Genomic DNA, 18,726 nt, shown 5'->3' with positions numbered 1-18,726 from the left:
GTAGTAGAGGGTAGAGAGGGTGGTTGTGAAGAAAGGAAGTGGCAATCGAGCAGGCCTGAATCAGTAATAAATAAAAATTAATGATTAATGATGGATAATAGTTTGTACATAAATATGATGTTGGAAAATGGAAATAAAAATTATTTATCAAAAAAAAGAAAATAAAGGTTTGTTGGAAAAATATTGCAATTGAACGATCAGTCTTTCTGATGCTGAAAAAAAAGTAATTTTCACATATATGCAGGCCCAAGTATATTTTTTGCAGTTTTTCATCGTAGTTTTTGTTGCAGACGCCAAGAAAGTTAAACAGATAGTAAGCCCATCATTTGTTCTTCTTTCTAATTGTCCATGTCCTCAGTTGCCTATTCAGATACCTGGTAACCCTATCCCAATAGTAAATCACTATCTTGCCTCTCCTGCCTGTTTGAAGTCATTGCAGTTATCTTATTTCCCCAAAGGATAATAACAAGCTTAACAGATTTCTACACTTTCAGCCTGCCCTTGGATGGGGCTGTCATAAGGACACACAGTAAATAATGGCTTAAGCTTGTCTTCGTCATAAGGTTAAGATGAAGACAATATTATGGGGGTACAAAAGAAAAAAGATACTACCAAGACATGTTTAAAAGTGGAGAAAGATACTGCAACTAATGTAAAAGCTGCCATTTTTACAGAGGAATTTCCCTTTAGAAATCCCAGCATAAAATTACTCAACTGGAAGTGATCAAAATATGACGAACCTATGGCACGCATGCCACCGGTGCCATGTGGAGCCATATCTGTGGGCATGCAGGCATTGCCTTAGCTCAGCTCCAGCTCGCATGCCGGCCACCTGATTTTCAGGCCTTCTGGGCCCACTGGAAGTCGGAAAATGGGCTGTTTCTGGCCTCCGGAGGGCCTCTTGGGGGGGAGCCCGTTTTCACCCTCCCCAGGCTCCAAAAATGTCTCTGGAGTCTGAAGAGGGCAAAAAATGGGCCTACTTGGTCCACCATGCCATCGTGTTCCAAAAGCAGGGGAGCGTGGGGAGGTCGCATGCAGGGGCAGGGTGCATTGAATTTTGGGTGTGGGCACCTGCGCCCGCAACCCCCCCCGTGCTCTCACTTTTGGCATACAACAGCAAAAAGGTTAGCCATCACTGTCTCAGTCCATACATCATTTATGGCATAAAGTTATTTTCTCTTACACTACAAATGTCAGAAGAAAGCTACATGCAATCTTACTCATAGCACATGTTTAAACATTTTAATCACAGCACATGTTGAAACATGTTTTAATGAAACAGCCGATTCCTAATTTGGAATATGTTAACCTGGATTCTACGCTTCCCTCTCCATAACCACAAACAGTAGTTTCAAGAAAAATAACACTGGGAAATGTTTTCTCTAAAATTAAAAATGATGCAGCCCCATCCCAAATTAACAGCAAGTTTTAGAATAAGATTGTCAGAGTAAGCATACTTATCTCTGCAAAGTAAAAAAAAAATCACCAGAGTAAGCACTGTTTTATTAAACACATAGTACCATATATATTACACTACATTAAAGCATGATTTATTTTAACCATGCTTTGTTGGTTTAAACAATGGTCAAGTTCAAAAATGATGCTATACCATAATTTATAAATCACAGCAGTTGGGCGTATGCAATACATTAAACTACAATAAGCCGTATTAGCACAATACATAAAATCAGCCATTTTTCATTCACATATATATAAATACAGAGAATGCTTTCCAGTGTCTGGCATTTGTTACATTCTGGCTTAGTTCATAGAATGATTTCAGCCTCCATGGTTGACAGCAGAGTGTTTCCCAACATTCCTGCAGAGCTATAACAACTGGATCCCAATTATCCATTTCCTTCAGAGACATCAGGAGGAAAGAGAAACGTATTCCCCATAGCAGGTCCTTTCCTAGTTGCTGCATGCTGGTATCTTACTGTAATCCATCAGAAATAACAGCTTTTCATCACTTATTGACAAAGGCTAAAATCAGCTTCAAGCTTCAAGACTGGAGAATCTGTGGCCTGATGTTACTAAAACCCTGAGCAGACTCAACCAACATGATCAATAAGAAAAAATAGGAGCTATAGTTGAGGAACATCTATATACATCTATTCTATATACATACTTACATACCATACATACATACACACACTCATACATACATAATCAATTAGCCCTGTAGAGATAAACCTTCTGAACTAGAGCCACTTTTATGACTGCAAAAATATAAGGGAGGTGAATTCTAGGAAATAAGCAATCCATAAAGGCAGGCTGTATTTTTGTATCTTGTACTTATTTAGCAATAAGTATCAGTGAATTGAAATGGAAACGGGCTGGTCACATAGCAAGAAGAACAGAAGGCAGGTGGACCAAGGCAGCCATAGAATGGATCCCACTTCAAAACTGGGGAAGTCTCTCCATTCCAATAGAATAGAAGAGAATTACAGAGTTGGAAGGGACCTTGGAGGTCTTCTAGTCCAACTCCCTGCTTAGGCAAGAAACCCTACACCATTTTAGACAAATGGTTATCTAATCTCTTCTTTAAAACTTCCAGTGTTGGAGCATTTGCAACTTCTGGAGGCAAGCTGTTCCACTGATTTAATTGTTCTGACTGTCAGGAAATTTCTCCTTAGTTCTAAGTTGCTTCTCTCCTTGATTAGTTTCCATCCATTGCTTCTTGTCCTGCCCTCGGGTGTTTTGGAGAATAGTTTGAATCCTTTTTTTTTTTTTTTTTGTGGCAGCCTGCTTGATTAAAAAGCATCCACACAAGAGACTTAAACAAGATGGATCATTGCTGGCTCAATTGGAAAAGGAAAGCTCAGGACAGTATTGGTTGGAAACATGCGGAAGAGGCCTTTATCCTGGAATGATGTTGGATGATTAAGTAACAACAAAGTCGTTGAAGTTCATTTCTGAATAGACCCCCAATATAGGTTCGCACAACTCGGCTGCAACCTTGCCTATGCATATTTGGGCATAAGTTCTTCCTAGTGAAGACAAGCGCGGCCAGAACCGCGCAGTGAGCGGGCATTCCCGCAAACTACAGCCTCCCCTTGTCGCAACGAAAAAGGGGCGACCCATCTGCCCTCCACCGGTTCATGTCGGGCCGGGGCAAAGGGCGGAAACCTCCCGCCGCCCTCCCTGCGCAGTAGCAGCCTCCAGTAGCCACGTGCGCCTCAGCGTCGAAGCAGGGAGTGGCCCGGAGGCGGCGGCCGGCAGAGGAGGCGGAGAGAAACGAGGGAGCGGGGACCGCGGCCTCGAGTCACCGCTCTCCGCACAGAGCTCTCCGCTGAGCATCAGCCGGACGCCGCATTGGGCTGCTATGGAGGGAGCCGAAGCCCGCCTCGGCTTCGATCACCGCCGCTGCCCGTGAATTCTCCCCCACTCCCCACTCCAGAGCGCGCGCGCGGCGCTCTTTTCAGCTAGGTGAGTCCATTGATCGTGGTGGGCGGGTGGGTGGGTGGGAGATGGAGCGCCCCGTGTCCACAGCCACTTTGGCGGCCCAGGAGCCGGAACGCGGCAACTCCGGATGGCTTCTCCATGCGAGACCTTAGGGGGCGGCGGGAGAGGAGGCTCCCCTTGAAAATAAATTGGGGCGGAGGGGGGAGTTATTAATCAGTGTCTCGCGCTGGGAAAACATCTCAACGCCGGGGGGTTCGGGCTTCTTTATGCATCCCATCCTGAGTTATTTTTTCCCCCTTTTCTTCAACGAGTAAAGGACATTTATTTGTCTATTTTTGGCTTTTGGGCTGCTTGCGTTTCCTCTCTCTCTCAAGGCGGCGGCGGCGGGGGGGGGAACCGGTCAGCTGGCCGGAGGAAACCTGGCTCCTCTTTGGCCTTTGCCCAACCTCGCCCCCCACAGCCTTGGCTGTCCTTGGGAGTCGGGATGCCGTCCCCCTTCATCGCCTCGAGCCCTGCCTCTCGTCTCCCCCCGCCTGACGCGCCACGAACGAGCGGCCCGTTAGTTCTCCCAGGAGAAATGCATCCTCTCCGCTTGCGCGTTGTTGCTCCGTTTGGGCGGACTCGGTGGCTCCCTGGAGGAAAACTTTCAACAACGACCCGTCCCTCGTCGTAGTTAACTTTTTTTCCCCTAGACTCCGCTTTCAGCGAGGGAAGGAAACGGCGGCGGAGGGGTGGGGGGGGAGAAGGACGAGGGTGGCGGCCACCTCTTTTGCTGAGGCTGGGGGCGGCGCGGGACGTTTCCCGCCGCTGCCGAGGACGCGTCTTTTCAAGCAGAAACGACGGAGGCAGAAGCCGAAGCCGAAAAAGTAGCAGTTTCCGGGCAGGCAACCGCTCTGTAGGTAGAAGGGGATAGGAAGGAGTGGAAAAGTTGCAGTGCGTAGCTTTGGTTTCGGGCGGGATGGTTTGTACTCGGCTCAGCATGACGCCTTCCTAATCTCGCTTCCTTACTATACACCTCTGGGTGGCCGTGAGGGCTGGGGATGATGGGAGAGGTACTCCAATGTCGGATGGGTAACACAGGATCTAAGAGAGCGATGAGTTAGGCTGTAAGGCATTCCTCTTGATATATTCCACCATATATATACATACACACACACAGATATAGTGCTGTTAACGTTGAAAATAGAATAGTGCCACCAACTCATATTAAATAGTTATTGTCATTTCTGGGGATGGGAAAAGGGGGGAAATGGAATTGTTAGGGCAATGTTAAATAGCTCTCACATTTCCAGCGACTCTAGCAAGACAGAAATAGGGAAATATTAACTAGCCAATGGAAAAACCTTTGGATTCTATTTTTCCTCATCCTCAGCTATTGTTTGGGGTGTATGGGAACTGAAGTCCAGTATCATCACAAAGGCCTTATATTATGCTTCTTGCTTCTCCCAAGGATGTAGTGGAAATTATGATAAAGTGGGACTTCAGGAGTGGTGGAAAATTTACTGTGCAACTGTCCTGCCTTCTTCATTTAAAATTATAATCTTACAGCTATCTGGTAATAAGACTCATTAATTATCTATTTTGAATAGGCATGCAAAGGATTGTGCTTTTGGAACATTTCATTCCAACAGTCCATTGCAGTCTTTTAACTCTTGTTTGCAGACTAAGATAACTGTATCTAAGAGATAAGTCATCACTTTATTTATGCGGTTTCCTAATTTGTGAGAAATGTTCCCTAATGAATAGATGGATGTGATTAAGTGATTGAAAAGCCTTGAAGTAACCAAGTCTGATTGTTTTCCTTTCACTTAAAAATAGTTTTCTTGAGCTATGTAATGGAGTTTTGTTTTTATTCCTGTTGATATGAGATGGGTGTTGGCTACCAGCTTTTCTTTATGGTTTGTAATTCCATTAAGGAAACTGAGGAGCATACCATTAAGGAGCATACGGGTAAAAGCTCCCATATACCCGCTAATGTTTTATTCCTTTTGGAAGGCAAGCTTACTTCATGTTGTAAAACAGAAGATTTTGAATTTTCAATTTAGGACATACGTTTTTGATAGGCTTATTGGCAGGTTGCAATTTTTATAACTCACTGGGACACAATAGAAAAGCCTAATAGTGAGGACATTTCGATTTTTTTTTTTTCAAATTGTTACAGAGAAAAAACTGGTAGCTGTGATGATATTCATCCAAGGAGCTGGTATGACCACCAAATAACTCCCTGGATGAACACAGCCCATCACAATTATCAGGTTTTTTCCCCCTTATTCTGTATGGACCTGCCTGATTGTAAGATTTGAAATTGGAGGAAGAGGGACTGCTGGATTTTCACCTTGCAGCTCACGAGCCAGTAGACTCCCCGATGAAGTTCAGGAAGAAGAGTCTTTTGAAGGATGAGCCTACAATTCTGAAACAGTCAAGTAACCAGCCCCACCTCTTGCAGAAGCACAGCAGTCTACCGAGTCACCTGCAGTAGACCCTGAACCCAGAAAGATTCTCACACATGTAGAAAGGTCAGGTCAGTGCAGCCACTCCTAATTTAGCAGCAACTATTCACAAATATGGTAATAAGGGGGAAAAATCCATTATGACCAATGCATTCATTTAGGGCCAGATTTTGTGGGCCTGACAACAAAAGTCTTCAGTATAAAACTGATTCAGGCCGCAGCACCAGCCAGGAGAGGGTTCTACTCAACTAATTAAGGTCAGGGACCTGTTGGTTAGCGTGCAATTAACACTTTTTAGGAAAGCTGTGGGAGAAAAGCAGCTCAGGAAGAGATAGCTTGTCTAAACCAGGGGTCTCCAACCTTGGCAACGTTAAGCCTGGAGGACTTCAACTCCCAGAATTCCCCAGCTAGCTTTGCTCTGTATGAATGAGACAGCAGCAACCAGTGATCTTTGCAGTATCTCTCCTTCTCAGACATGTCTTCATATAGTGACCATTTTGCTTAATGACCATATTGTTAGAACAGATTGTGGACACTAAATGAGGAGAGGGTGTAGTTGTTCAGTGAGCCAAGAAATCTCATTGGCTTAATGAAGAAAGAGGCAAGATACAGGGAAATGGACACATGCTATAAGAGGGCTTTTTTGACCTCTGTAGGTAAATAATTTTCCAGCCTTGGACTTGACTTCCTGATTGTCTGCTCCTTTTGATTCTGTAACTGTTTTATGAACTAGTACAAGACTCCACTCAAGCCTGATGCCTTGGTGTTAGATTTGCCTGCATGGAAACTCTGGCTTTTGATGTTGGGTGGCTATATCTCATCTTCCTATACTGGCGTTTCCTCTTATCTTCCTATATTGCCACCATAAAAACTTCTTTTGTATTTGTTAGCACAGAACACACTCTAACCATCCTATCTGTCTTTCCAACAATCCCGCAGCTCCCTTTTAATCTTTTTTCTCTCCTCTCCTCTCCTCTCCTCTCCTCTCCTCTCCTCCCCTCCCCTCCCCTCCCCTCCCCTCCCCTGCCCTCTTCCCTTTTTCCTTTTCCATTCTTTTATTTTTTCAACCCATCTGGGCAAGCTTCTAAATATAGCAGTGGACTGTATCTACCTATCATAATGATTTCCTATGTTGCTTCTGAGCCCTGTGAAAAATTATTAAAAACTATTCTGTTGTTTTTTTTAATTCTCATTTTTTTCTCAGCATAGGAGGAGCAGAGACTTAGTAGGCACCAAGAGAGATGTTTGGTCTCATCACAGTATATATCATAGAACTCCATTCAGTTTTCTTACTGCTATTTTATTGTGCATCAAGGGCTTGTTTTGATTTCATACCTCCATAGTGGCAGCATCCGTTTGCAATTAAAGTCAGTGTTAGATTGGAAAGACCAGGTTCACAAGTGAAGGTCCAGTGAAGCTGATTTATTGCTAAAAGCCTTTGGACCAAAATCTTATTTAACAGTTGGCACCTGGTTAGAGTTAGATAAGAGTTACCGGCACAGAATAGAATAGAATAGAATAGAATAGAATAGAATAGAATAGAATAGAATAGAATAGAATAGAATAGAATAGAATAGAATTTTTTATTGGCCAAGTGTGATTGGACACACAAGGAATTTGTCTTTGGTGCATATGGTCTCAGTGTACATAAAAGAAAAGATACCTTCATCAAGGTACAACATTTACAACACAAATGATGGTCAATATATCAATATAAATCATAAGGATTGCCAGCAACAAAGTTACAGGGTAACTTTAGTTTGCTTGTGGCTACATAGAGATTCTGGGCTGATTCCTCTTTTCACCCTGATAACAAATGCATCAGAGTGTCTCATGCAACGTAAGGAGGCTTATGGAAAGAAGCTGACATTCAGTGACATTGATTAGGCTGCCCATGCTTCAGCTCCCGGGAAACTTGCAGTAGTCTCCTTATAGACGAACATCGGTCATTCATCTTATTTACTATCAGTCTTTTACAATAAACAGAAGTAACACATTCATTGGTATTGACACATCCAGAGCTGGAAGATGAAGCTATATTTGGTTTTAAAAACTAGTTTGTGGGCCTATTTAGAATTGGAAGCATAGCTTTTTTAAGCACCTGTGGTTTGTGAATCATTTCCTTTTTTTTCCTGTTGTTTTTAATCAGTTGGAACACACTGATGTTTCTTCCTGCTTTTCTGCTCAGATTATTGTAGCTCGTGTACAATTATTTTTCTACCCAAGGTGGAGCAAAGTAATTGTCTTATATGAAAACTAACTTTTATTTATTTTATTTTATTTATTTTTATCCTGCCTTTATTATTATTTTAATAAATAACTCAAGGCAGTGAGCACTCTTTCCCCCTTCTGATTTCCCCACAACTATCACATGAGGTGGGTTGGGCTAAGAGAGAATGATTGGCCCAAAATCACCCAGCCGGCTTTCATGCCTAAGGCAGGAAACCAAGAATTCAGTCTCTTGGTTTCCAGCCTGGTGCCTTAACCACTAGACCAAACTGGCTCACATTTCAGTTAGTGTTAATTGCCCTTGAAGCCCTTGGTTTCAGATAGATCTTTTTCAACTTCAGGCAGAAATGCCAGCAGCTGAATCAGTTGCATAGTACGCTGTTTTGAAATAGGGTTCTTTTGTATAGGTGTAGGAGAGATTGTGGGGAAGCTGAGAAAGGAAGGGAAGGCATAGCCACCCAGTTGTCAGTTGACAACTTCTCTCATAAAATGCAACTCACCCAGGGTGAAGAGAAATCTGGGAAGATGTTGCTGAAAAGATTCAAAAAGTGTCTACTGCAATTACTGTATTATTTGCACTATAAGATGCTCCGGACTATATGATGCACCTAGCTTTTGGGGAGAAAAACAAGGAAAAAAAATTGCCTCTTTCTCCCAGCATCCATCGGTTTTCATCTGGCTAGCGTCCTTGCAGCAAACCACAAACTGCCTGGACAGCTTCAGCATGTTTTTGCAGCCTGATTTATCAAGAGCAGCTGATTGGCGGTTGGATCAGCCTCCCAGAATACTGCCAATCAGCTATTCCAGGGTGCAGGGATTGCTGCCGCCTCTGTGCCTCCCATTTTCAGCCCCCATGTGTCCCATTTTTGGCCCCCGTGCGCCCTGTTTTCAGGCTCTGTGCACTCCAGGTGGCAGGGATCACCGCCAGTTGCTGCCACCAGCAGCAAACATCAGCGGCGGCAATCCCAGGCCACTGGAACAAGCTGAAAATGGGATGCACGGATGCCAAAAACGGCCAAAGGATGAGGGCCAGTGGGTGGGCAGGATTTCGGCAACATCCACTCTATAAGATGCACAGACATTTCCACCCACTAAGCGATTGGTTGTAAATTGACCAGCTGTGCAAAATTCTGTGCATTCTTGAATTCTTAATCTCGCTCATCTCTGTGGGGTTTGGCAAGGTTTTGTGGCAAGGTTTTGTATCTGTTTTACAACATTTATTTATTTTTATTTATTTATTATTTAAATTTGTATACCGCCCTTCTCCCGAAGGACTCAGGGCGGTTCACAGCCAAGTAAAAACACACAATACACTATAAATACAATTAAAATACAATTTAAAAAACTTATTAAATTGGCCACAATTAAAATTTGGAGATAAAACCCATTAAAAACCCATAACTTAAAAAACTAACCCAGTCCAGCGCAGATAAATAAGTAAGTTTTAAGCTCGCGGCGAAAGGTTCGGAGGTCCGGAAGTTGACGAAGTCCTGGGGAGTTCGTTCCAGAGGGCGGAGCTCCCACAGAGAAGGCCCTTCCCCTGGGTGTCGCCAGACGACACTGTCGCGCCGACGGCACCCTGAGGAGTCCCTCTCTGTGAGAGCGCACGGGTCGGTGAGAGGTATTCGGTAGCAGCAGGCGGTCCCGTAAGTAACCCAGCCCTATGCCATGGAGCGCTTTAAAGACGTTCACCAACACCTTGAAGCGCACCCGGAAGGCCACAGGTAGCCAGTGCAGCCTGCGCAGGATAGGTGTCACTCGGGAGCCACGAGGGGCTCCCTCTATCACCCGCGCAGCTGCATTCTGGACTAACTGTAGCCTCCGGATGCCCTTCAAGGGGAGCCCCATGTAGAGAGCATTGCAGTAGTCCAGACGAGACGTCACAAGGGCGTGAGTGACTGTGCACAAGGCATCCCGGTCTAGAAAGGGGCGCAACTGGCGCACCAGGCGAACCTGGTGGAAAGCTCTCCTGGAGACGGCCGTCAAATGGTCTTCAAAAGACAGCCGTGCATCCAGGAGAACGCCCAAATTGCGCACCCTCTCCATCGGGGCCAATGACTCGCTCCCGACAGTCAGCCGTGGACTCAGCTGACTGTACCGGGATGCCGGCATCCACAGCCACTCCGTCTTGGAGGGATTGAGCTTGAGCCTGTTTCTCCCCATCCAGACCCGTACGGCTTCCAAACACCGGGACAGCACTTTGATAGCTTCATTGGGGTGGCCCGGTGTGGAAAAGTACAGCTGGGTGTCATCAGCGTACAGCTGGTACCTCACACCGAAGCCACTGATGATCTCACCCAGCGGCTTCATATAGATGTTGAACAGAAGGGGCGAGAGAATCGACCCCTGCGGCACCCCACAAGTGAGGCGCCGCGGGGTCGACCTCTGCCCCCCCGTCAACACCGTCTACGACTGGTCGGAGAGATAGGAGGAGAACCACCGATAAACGGTGCCTCCCACTCCCAATCCCTCCAACCGGCGCAGCAGGATACCATGGTCGATGGTATCAAAAGCCGCTGAGAGGTCTAATAGGACCAGGGCAGAGGAATAACCCCTATCCCTGGCCCTCCAGAGATCATCCACCAACGCGACCAAAGCCGTCTCAGTGCTGTAACCGGGTCCAGATAGACAGTTTCCTCCTGTGTTTTCATTGTTACCCCTTTTGATCTTCCTTCACAGAAACACAAAAAGAATATCTTATTGTCAAGGAGGAAGCTGGCAAAGCAGGAAATAGGATGACTTGGAACAGAGATGCCTGCTTTATAAATAATTTGGTGATGTTCAAAGCCTCCCCCCACCCATTCCCAAGAGTAGCTATGTATCTTTCAACAAAGTTGCAAGGAAGAAATCTAGGGTTTAAACACACCTATAAAAAGAAGCAGATCCTTAAACTTTGTAGACTCTAGTCCTTATTATTTTCTCCTTGTTTCATCATTTGCCTTTCTGTGAAAATTTCAAGGTGGCATTTTTAATTCTTAGAGGAAAAATGTATTACCATGGCTTGGATAAAAGCCTGACATCTATGAATTTCTCCTATTTATGCCTGGGTGGGGGGGGGGAAACTGGTGTGAAAGTGTGTAGTGTAGCTTTTGCTGATAGCTGATAGCTCCGTTAATAAATATTTGTTGAATTTTAGTGAGATCCAAATTTGGAGGGAATGTCTCATTACCTGAATTTTGCATTCAGCAAAGAGAAGTTTGTAAAGACCCATTTTACATTGGTCACAGCATCCTATACGCACGTGATCGGCATTTGAGGCCTGCACAACTGGCTTCCAAAAAAGCAAGAAGTCACAAGTTGCAGTCACATGACATTGCACTTAATGTCCGTGGGTGATTCGCTTTAATAACCACTGCAGAACTGACATTGTAGTTGAGTGTGACATTGTAGTTGAAAGTCACAAGACTTTCCCTTTACAATCATACAACAGTTCCAATTAGAGTCCGTAACTGTGGCTTTCTATATGTTTATTACCAGGATAATTGTTTTAAAGGAACTGTGAAAAGTAATGAGGTTTTACCAACAGTGATATCCAAAGCTATAAAGATGATAGTTAGTTTCACCCCCATCTCATAAATGTAGAGGCAAATGTGTACATTTTCCCCCCATTGAGGCTGCTTAAGACAGTGGCCCCCAACCTTTCTGGCACCAGAGACTGATTTTGGAAGAAAAATTGTCTTCTTCACAGACCGGGGATGCGGGGAGGAGGAGGAAAATGATTTCACATGCAACCTAGATTCTGCACATGTGCTGATAAAGCTTGACTGCTTTCGTGGACCAGTTCCTAACAAGCCATGGACTGGTACCGGTCCACGGCCCAGGGGTTGGGAACCCCTATTCTAAGAGACTGAGAACTCGGTGATATATGTATGCAGACATATATATGCAGTTGTTTGGTTCAGGACAGAAATTAAGATCCACTTCAAAAATATTTCCATTTCTGATTTGGAAGCAACCCATAATTGTTTTGGCTAACTTGCATTGCTCAAGTAAGAGGGGGTAAGAATAAAGGATATGTGTGAGATCCTGGCACATTTTTACTTCCCAGGATACACATATAGTTGAATGAGTAAGAAAGTCATACATAACCTCTGCCATTCATTACAGAAGTATATTCTGCCAGCTAGGTTGGAACTGTGCATGGAGATACTTTGGACCATTTGAATCAGCCTAAATGCAGATAGTTATTGACTTAAAATTGCAATGGAGTCCAGAAGTTTCATCATATGTCATGACAGTCGTAAGACAAGGCACTCTGACTGACCCGATTTTATGACATTTTTTTGTGGCAGTTGTAAAGCAAACACCACGGTTGTTAAGTGAACCCATTGACTGCAATGGATGTTTCTTGCTGGAAATCAGAAGTAAAACTAGTTCCTGGCCAAAAAAATCATCATCATCATCATAAATCATGGTCATGTGACCACGGGATGCTGCAAATGTTTATAAATGCAGGCTGGTTCCTGACTGCCCAAAATGCAGTCATGTGACTGCATGGGGGGATGGCCATCAGAACTTCAAATAAAGGTTGTGAGTACCTTTTGGGGGTCCATTGGACCTAAGCAACCAGTCGCAAGTCAAGGACTACCTGTAGTTCAAAGTATTCCACTTGAACTACAAGTATGAGTTACTATTTTGGGTTTTTGCTGAACAGACAGGGAATCAAATTTCCTCTCACTGGAAATCTGCACGATGATACATCAAAAGGCTTCTTTCCGTAGCTTATCTTTAGCTTTTGGTTATGACTTCTGGTAATATAATATTCTGGAAGGGCATTGATTGCCACTTCTTTTGTGAGTTTGTTAGTGTGTTAAGTCTGCATATAATGATAAAAGTGAATCCTTTTAAGTCAAGAATTTCAGCAGCTTAATTTTAGACAAAATAGTACATGATAAAGATAAATTGTTACGGGAAGCAGTTCTGTTCCAATATTAGGATTTGGAGATTACAATCTTCTCTCTGTGTTGTGGGGTTCTTATTCTTGATCAAATTTTTTTTACTTGGAATACTTTCCACAAAAAAGCCAGAGGAGTAGAAATATAATTCTCTTGTAAGTTGAGGTAGTGCTCGACTTACAACAGTTTGTTTAGTGACCATTCAAAGTTACAACAGCACTGAAAAAGTGACTTAAGACCATTTTTCACACTTAACGACCGTTGCAGCATCCCCAGGGTCATGTGATCACCTTTTGCAATCTTCTGAGAATCAAAGTCAATGGGAAAGCCAGATTCATTTAACAACTGTTTATCAATTTAACAAGTGCAGTGATTCACTTAACAACTGTGGCAACAAAGGTCATAAGACCCATGGGGCAAAACTCAACAAATCCCTCATTTAGCAACAGAAATTTTGGGTACAAATGTGGTTGTAAGTTGAGGACTATCTGTACATATATCTGGGAATACAAAGAACAGTGTGAGTTGCTTCTGAGTAAAATACACATGAGAGATTTGCAGAGTGAGGTTCCATTTCTATCCCTTAGCCAAGTATCTTCAGTAACATGATGTTTTGAAATATGTAAAGAATTAATAAATTAGGGCTGAACTCAATAATATTTAAGTAAATTAGGTTTGGCATATGTGCATACATATGCATACATTTTATTTATACATTATGAGTCAATGTTACTTGGAATATTTTACACAGTTAAATATTTTATCAGAGACAGTATCTAGCATTGTACCTTCTTATTTCAATTCTGTTTTTCCACAAATATTTTAAGACTATGTTTACATTCAGCATAAGCAATTAATTTTGACAATCTTCTTGGAAAAGAATAGCTTAAATTGGTATTGTTTTCATCCTCTATCTAGTTAGAGCAGTCTTGACTGTATGCCACATTCTATTCCTGTTCGTTGAATTATGTTATATGAGATGCTTGTTTAAGTTGTTTAAGTTGAAAGCAGAAGTTACAAAAGGCATTTAACAGAGAAAACCAATGAGTAACTATCAAACATGGCTTCCATCCCCAGTTCAGTGAGGCATTCTCTCAGGACAGAGGGAACCTTCTCTGGGTTAGAGCTTCAAATTCTTGAAGTGATGCACTCTTTCATGATGAAAAAAACCTTATAACCTTGTAACAATGCAACCCTATTTACAGTGGTGGAATTCAAATTTTTTTACTACCAGTTCTGTGGGTGTGGTGTGGGTGTGGCTTGGTGGGCGTAGCAAGGGAAGGATACTGCAAAATCTCCATTCACACCCCACTCCAGGGGAAGGATATTGCAAAACCTCCATTCCCTCCCCACTCCAGGGGAAGGATATTGCAAAATCTCCATTCCCACTCCACTCTGGGGCCAGCCAGAGGTGGTATTTGCCAGTTCTCCGAACTACTCAAAATTTCTGCTACCGGTTCTCCAGAACCTGCTGAATTTCACCCCTGCCTATTTACAACTCCAATCACTGAATGAATTGAAGATCTGATTATGATTGCAATCTATGAGCGATTTGGCTATAGATACAGATTTTGTATGGACAAGCATAATGAAATTTGGAATTCATTTATACAAAGTACGGTAGGCTAAAAAAAGAAAGATAGCTTTATAAATGTATTGGAAATTAACATCTATGTACTTGGATAATATTTACATTGGGTAAGTATATAATTATTAACTGTCAATTGCTGTAAATATATATTATTTGCTTCTTTTTTCATTTTTAAGCACCTTTTACGTGTAGTTTTAATATTTGCATTATAGCTATCTTTCTTCTTTCATTTTCTGTTTCTTTTAAAGCAATTTTTTAAAAAATACGCTCCTATCTATATGGGCTAGGAAGTAAATCCCACCATATCAAATGTAAGCTATTGTATTAAGATCCATATTCAGCGAAATGCATTTTAGGAGTGCAATCAATAAGGGTATTTTGCTAACCAATAGCACTGATACTCACAATACGTTATTCTGCGTAGCAGATGTGGATTAATCTTTTTCTGACAGCTGTGGCCCTTATGACACAGTTGGTCTTGGCAGAGTGTCCAGAACAAGATGATGTTTATGTCCATTAACTTTTTCTATCAACTTGCTAGAAAACTACTTTAAATTATAGCAGTCTTCATAATTTGTTTTGTATTTTTAAAAAATTCTGATCCCTGTATTTGTTTTCACTCTGTTTTAATGTTTTAAAATATTAAAACAAAAACAGCCTATAAACCTATTGTATTGTTTACAATAGAGAATAAAACATAACTTTGGGCACGGTTTGAAATATTCCCCGTATGTGTTTTAATTATCTACAACGTTATGAGATGTTACATACTGAATTGTAGAAAAATAGTTGGTTGAAGGTACTTAGCACTAAATTCATAACAATATTGTTTGTTTCTCCATACTTCATAATATTTTAGAGCTTTGTATTTCAAATAGTAATTACATGGGCTTTGTGCATCACACTAAACTGTGGATTATATTTACCATGGTTTGGCTAACAAGCTACAATTGTCTGGATTCAAATAACATGGTAAGCCATAAACTATTGTTTACAACCACGGTAACAAGTTTTAAAGAACAAGATATGTCAAAATCTAACCAACATATGTTTGATCTCCCCTTTCATTCAGTTTCTCTATCTTAACTCTTAAAAGGTAGAGTACTGCAGAGTTAAAACATGAGGAATCAGAAATGATTTCCAATGCTGGTCCACAAATGAAACAGGACAGACACTCGTGTCAGTTGGAGGCAAGAGATGAATGAGAAAATTGTAGCAATTGCTTTTATTGAAGGATGATGTGTTTGTAGAAAAAAATAGCAGTTCTATGCATGGTTGCTATGTTGGATGGCTTTTTTGGACAGCCTACCCTAAAATATATCATGCTTACTGGGAAAGTTGTCCTCTTAATACATTTGGAGAAAGGTGCCTTAGAAATGCTAAATTAAAAGCCCTATGATTTGAGTTTTTCTATTTAGAAGCGTCCCCACAATCAATCAGAATAGAAGGGACCATGGAGGTCTTCTAGTCAGAAGAGACCTTGGAGGTCTTCTAGTCCAACCCCCTGCTCAAGCAGGAGACCCTACCATTTCAGACAAGTGACTGTCCGGTCTTTTCTTAAAAACATCCAGGGATGAAGCACTCACAACTCCTGAAGCCAAGCTGTTCCACTGGTTAATGGTTGTCACTGTTAAGTAGTTTCTCCTTAATTCCAGGTTGCTTCTCTCCTTGATTTAATTTCCATACATTGTTTCTTGTCCCAGCCTGGTATGTGCAGTGTTGTTGCAACTACAATCCTAGAATTTTCAGTGCTTGTAAGTAATTGCAAATGTTGTAAACTAAACTTATTTGAAGAGCAGCAAATTGGGTGCAGAAGTTAAGATATTAAATGAGGAGACCAAGGTTCAATTCCTACTTAACTATGGAATTTACCAAACAACTTTAGCCTATTACCATCTTTCAGCTCAGTTACTTCCTAAATTTGTTATTGTAAAGTTGAAATAATAACAAACACGATGCTCACTCTTGCTACAACTTTATGCATTTTCTATGCATGAGTTCATTCTAACTCAGTTGGACTTACTTCTGAGCACAAATAGGATCACACTCTGGAGTCCAAATTTCTTTTTTAAAAAATAAATGCCTAAGATGCATTGGATGCCTGAAGAAATATTTTATGAATCCATCTGTGAAGGGCTGCTGAAAAATCCTACAGGCAATTTGTAAAAGGGCAGACATAAGGTAGAATGTATCCTTTATATAAAAACCCATATTTCAGAAAATTAATCACACCCTTCCTTAGCTTCCTGTGATCTTAAACTAACATTTCTTACAAGGAAAGGTCTTGATAAGACCTTTTGATTTTGAAATATGCCAGTTAAAATGCAACTTTAGAGGATAGTGTCTGGACAAATCAGCTAGATGTATAATCTGTTTAATTTCCAATTCAGTTCATTGCTTGCAACTAATTCGGGTATTTGTTATCATGTGCAGGCATTATGATATAATTTTAAGGACTTCATTTGGAGAAATCTGTATATTATTCTTGGTCGATAGAAATTTTATTTAGTGACCCTGGATGCAGGACACAGAGTAGTGTCTCCTCCACAGAGGAGTTCATGGCTAGCATGCAACTGACGCAAAGTTACCTGTGTCCTGACAAATTACTTAGGGGAAGTGTCACACTTTGGACCTAGTTTTTATCTTGTGGCAGTGACAATGTGATAGGTAGCTAGGCAATATGTGTACTCGAGACAGAAAAAAATGAAATCTTGATTTTGGGATTTGCTGTTTAGATTATTTTGTTGCCATGGAAATGGCTAATATTTACTAAATATGCAAAAGTAAAAAGTAGAGACTATAATTTTACTTTGTATTCTACTGAGCTAAAAAAAGTTGGAAATCAATAGTTTTCCCCCCTTTCTCTTATACTTTTCTCTGTCTTTCTCTTCTATTTCCCTACTATGTTTATTTTCATTTGTATTAAAATATTTTTTAAATCTCTTTGGACTACTTAGAATTACCTATATGAAATTGCAGAGGGGCAGTAAATATATGCATGGTATGTTACACCCATTGCCTCCTAGTAATCTTCATAATAGCTTTGAGAGGTAGATTATTTTGAGAAAGGATGATGCCCTGTCTGATTCCTTAATTCTAATCTAGTTCTGTTTTCTTTTTAATATGTTTCTCCATGAGTCTTGATCATTTAAAATGATTCTTTATAACTTCTGGCATCCTGAATATGCCATTGGCTAATGCAGAGAATGAAACAAATATGGTCAAGTACTTAAATTTTTCTGGCTTTCATACTAATTTTTTATGGTGCAAGGTTTCTCTGATGTTTGTATTGTATAAGGTAATACTTCATGTTTAAAAGGAAATACCCAGATTAGTGAATTGCCCTGATGGTGTGGTCTGTTTGAAAAATTGTTCAAACATTTAATGTGAAAATAACATGTGATGTCACTGGAATATTCTAGAATCCTTGGGGAATGCTCTGCTCTGTGGGCCAAATGTGATGTGCCATGAGCCTTTGCGATATTCAGATGCTACTGAGATTAGAAATGTTTCTTTTTGGTGTTCTGAGAGGGGAAATTTGGCCTGTTGGCTTGAAAGTGAATAATTTGAGGTATTAAGCTGATCTTTAAACAATTTTTTTTAAAGCTTTCTAGTTTTTCCAACAACAATTTCTTGTATTTTAAGCATTTATAGTTTTATCATTTAATGTTGATGTTTTTAAACTCTGGAATGTTCCAGTTATGATCAACAAAAATGGGTTGCACATCAAATATATGACAAGTTGGCCAAAAACACACAAATCTGTAAAACAAGATGGCCTTGCCAGCGTTTGTCTTCCTGCTCTGAACAGAAAGTACTTGCAAAATCTAACACTGTTTCTTATATTCATCATCCCACAGAGCTCCTTCAATCATAATAGTAGATAATATTATTTGGCTCTACTTTAGAATGAGCCAGAATTTCTAAAGAGAGAAAAAAAGAATGACCATTTTGCTAAATCAAGATGATCCAGAAATTAAATTGTGTTAGATTGATAGTTAACAACAAGAGGAAATTGCAATTGAAAACAAGAAGTAAGTAAACAGTAATTGCGAACAAGAAATAATGGTTTTACTTTTTCCAGCCAAAATAGTTAACAAATAAATAACTAGTAATTATTTAGAGTTAGTAAATAATACAATTTACAAGTTTACAA

General features: G+C 41.2%; 1 protein-coding gene across 1 annotated transcript in view; it reads left to right on the top strand.

Moving 5' to 3' along the window:
* Positions 1-3,187: 3,187 nt before the first annotated feature.
* Positions 3,188-18,726, top strand: part of LRRC8C (leucine rich repeat containing 8 VRAC subunit C) — a 29,749-nt gene continuing 14,210 nt past the window's right edge. The window contains exon 1 of the mRNA XM_058174977.1: positions 3,188-3,429. The gene's annotated coding sequence lies outside the window, so the exon portion shown is untranslated. The remainder of the gene's footprint in view (positions 3,430-18,726) is intronic.

This window comes from Ahaetulla prasina, chromosome 3 (assembly GCF_028640845.1).
Source record: "Ahaetulla prasina isolate Xishuangbanna chromosome 3, ASM2864084v1, whole genome shotgun sequence".
Classification (NCBI taxonomy): domain Eukaryota; kingdom Metazoa; phylum Chordata; class Lepidosauria; order Squamata; family Colubridae; genus Ahaetulla; species Ahaetulla prasina.
This window is presented reverse-complemented; position numbering and strand designations above follow the sequence as displayed.